At 49.5% G+C, this 3663-nt stretch overlaps 1 pseudogene; it reads left to right on the forward strand.

The window, feature by feature from the left end:
• The first annotated feature begins 737 nt into the window (after nt 1-737).
• Nucleotides 738-873, forward strand: LOC141415775 (U1 spliceosomal RNA; annotated as a pseudogene).
• The last annotated feature ends 2790 nt before the right edge of the window (nt 874-3663 follow it).

Here is a 3663-nt window from a genome sequence, read left to right on the forward strand (position 1 = left end):
AAAAAAAAAAAAAATGTAAAGGTTTGTGACTGTTTTGCCACACAGAAATGACAAAATGTGAGGAGACACCCTTAGACATTCTGTGAACATGCATCAGGACATCACAGGCACCTCATAAATACGTAGTTTGTCAACAGAATTTTTAAAACCTACAGTGTCTGCAGTGGCAATCCTTCCAGCTAATGAAAGCCACGTTTGCCTGAAGAAGCTGGCGAGGTTAATTAGGGGCATCTGAGCAGTGAGTGGTGCGGCTGCTCCATCACTAGTATGGTTTCTGCCTAACCCGGGGTCTGTGGATGAGTTTGTGGGACAGATTTACATGTACCCGGAAAGACACGAGCACAGCTCAGAGGACGGGGAATTCTAACAGGCAGTGCACATTGGTGTATACAGTAAGCCTGCTGCAGATTTGTTACACGTGGCTTTGACCAAGTTCGGTCAAAGAAAATAAATTGCAAGCAAAAATTCCCACGCTCTCTCAGTTGATGCAGAGGTCTCAGTCCCGAGTTAAGAGTTGTATTTAGATTGTTGTGTGGGGCTGGGGGCATGGCTCAAGTGGTAGAGTGCCTGCCTAACCAGCACAAGGCCCTGAGTTCAAACCCCAGTACTGGGAGAAAAAGAAAAAGCCAATTTTGGACCTCCCTCAACTGCTCACAAGTCCACACGACCACTCTCCTGGGCTAGGCTGGGCTTTCTTTCGTCTCCATGTTGTCAGCATTGTTCAAAACTCCCTGTGCATACTTGCCTGGCAGGGGAGATACCATGATCAAGAAGGTGGTTTTCCTAGGGCAAGCTTATCCATTGCACTCCAGATGTTCTGACCCCTGCGATTTCCCCAAATGCAGGAAATTCGACTGCATAATTTGTGTTCACACTCTCCCGTTAAAAAAAAGAGAACTCCCTGAGCTGTGCATTTCATCATTCCAACCCTGGCCGTAGAAGGTGTGTAACTTCAGGGCTCTAATTCCTTTAGTGCACTCCAGCTTGACTCCACAAAAATGCATCATCACAATGCTGACTTTGTAAGCACCCTGAGTGTATCCACCTGCACTTGAAAGAGAAATTTCCCAAGATGTCACTTTTTGGGTCAACTGAAAGCCCACATCTTCTGAGCTCACCAGAAGACTTGGGTGGTCATTGTTTCATTTGAGATGACTGCAGCTGCAAAACTGGGAGCACACACGATGACCGACCACAGTGGTGTCATCAGCTCGCTCACTGCCTCTTTTTTTATGGTGGAAGTGGGGTTTGAATTCAGGGCTTTGCCCTTGCAAAGCAGGAACTCTACCACTTGAGCCACACCTCCAGTCCATTTTACTCTGGTTATCTTGAAGATGATGGGGTCTTGTAAACATTTGCCCAAACTGGCCTCAAACCTCGATCCTTCCAATCTCAGCCTGGCAAGTTGTTAAGATTACAGGTGTGGGCCACAGCGCCGGCCACACTGCACTTTTTGGTGAGTAGTTTGCTTACAACTGTTACACCCACGGTACTGTTAGTGTACTTGAGTGTTTATGCCTTCAAAAACTGCTCACCATTATTGGCTGGAGGTGCTACATTGGCTACTGTTTTTCAAATAAATCCCTGGGGCTTGAACTTAGGGCTTTGTACTTGTAAATCAGGCACTCTACTTTTTTTTTTTTTTTTTGGTGGCACTGGTTTGAACTCAGGGCCTTAGGCTTGCTAGGAAGGCAGTAAGCCACTCTGCCAGTCCTTTGTAGTGTTGGGTATTTTTGAGATAGGACCTCTGGAATTATTTGCCTGGAGAAATGGCTTCAAACTGATCCTCCTGATCTCTGCCTTCTGAGTAGCTAGGATTCCAAGCGTGAACCACTGGTGCCTGGCTGGCACTCTTTCTTACTTTTTCAGCCACACCTTCAGCCCTTGAAGAATCTTTTGATACAATTTTTTTTCTGGAACCTGTATTACTGGGACTTCAACATTTGTGATTATAGCGTCAGGACTGTGGCCCACACCTGCCCTTCGGAGGCTCCCACAGGGAGCTGCCCCCAAGCCTGGCATTCCTGCAGCTTCAGGCCTTGGAACTGAAGGCTCCAAACTGTCCCCAGAAGCCCTGTCCAGAACTGGGTACCCCAGGCCAGTTCTCTCTGCTGCCTCTGGAAAGGAGTAAAGGAGGGTGTGAAGACACCCTCAAGTCCAATTGGCCTGGTGGGCCACCCAGGGGTCACCTACTCTGGGTGTTACTGTCAGGCCCTTTAAAGTGCCCCAGGATGATTCTGTCTTCCCTCCTAGAGGACCAGGACGCCTTGGAGAAATGGGTAAAGTTCTGGGGCAATGCACCAGCAGAGCATCAGCAACAAAGAGCTGGGGGCAGCAGGGTGTCCAGAGCTGAGGAGTCACTGATGGGCACCCACTGACCAAATCTAGGGTGGGGGCATTGGAAGGAGGCACATGTGGGTGGGACTCCCCAGGCGGCCTTCCTGGGTCCCTGCAGGAGGAGGATAGGCAGCAACATTTACTGAGGAACCATGCTGATCACCCAAGAATGTGCTGCTGGAGCAGGGCCACTTGAGAAGGGTTTGCCCTGAGTAGGCGTCTAGGGTAGAGGTCTAATGTGTGCTCCATGTTCCAGCCCCACAACTTCTGAAGGGGTGAAAATTTCCCCAGAACAATTTTTAAAAAGTAAAGAAACAAAAGTTTTGTGTCTTTGAGCTCTGGCCCATGGGGTCCCAGCCCTACCCGAGGTAGGTCTGTGTCCAACCTACCTCCATAGGAGCAGGGTTTCACTTGTGTCCAGGTCGGGGGCTCAGATCATTGTACAGCTCTCAATTGTGCTAGAAACGTCCATGGTGTGTTGAGTCACGTTCATTGGCAGAGCGCTTGCCTAGGACATGAGAGGCTCTTGATTCTATTCCCAGGAATGCAAAAACAAAACCAGAAACTTTGGGTGGTTCTGGGAGCCTCAGGGTCCTCATACGTGCTAAGCAGGTGCTCTAGCACGAGCCACACCTCCCAGCCCTTTTCCACATTAGGTATTTTTCGATAGGGTTTCACGTTTTTGACTGGAGCCAGGCCTCCAACTTTGATACTCTTACCCTATGCCATCTGAGTAACTGGGATTATAGACAAAGCCCCATGCTCAGCTTGTTTGTTGAGATGAAGTCTCACCAACTTTTTGCCTGAATTGGCCTAACACCGTAATTCTCCCAATATCAGCCTTCCAAGTGGCTGGGATTACAGTCCCCCAAACTTTTTCCCCACCTGAGACAGGGTGCCACTATGCAACCCACATTACGTAGCCCAGAATGGCCATGAACTTGCAATCTTCCTGCCTCAGCCTCCCGAGTGCTGGGCTTGCAGGCTTGTGCCTCCCAGGTAACAGAAACATTTATTAAAGTTTTAAAAGATACCAGCCTAAGAAGATAGTCGCTCCTTCCCAGGAATCCTGCTCCATCTCTACTCCCACTCCCCAGTGGAAACTGGCTTTATGTCCCAGTAAGAGACCATGTGGCAGGCAGTGTGTGGTTGTGGAAAGCCCAGGTGACTGGCACCCAGAACATGTGTCCTGTGAGCAGCTGTGCCCACTGGAACCCCCTGCTCTGATGGGATGTGATAGGGACCTCGAGCCGCCGCCTTTCTTCCATGAAATCCCTGGAAGCATGGGACAGCAGATGGGGGCAGGAAGCAAGGCTGGAGGCTGTG

This window comes from Castor canadensis, chromosome 1 (assembly GCF_047511655.1).
Source record: "Castor canadensis chromosome 1, mCasCan1.hap1v2, whole genome shotgun sequence".
Taxonomy (NCBI): Eukaryota; Metazoa; Chordata; class Mammalia; order Rodentia; family Castoridae; genus Castor; species Castor canadensis.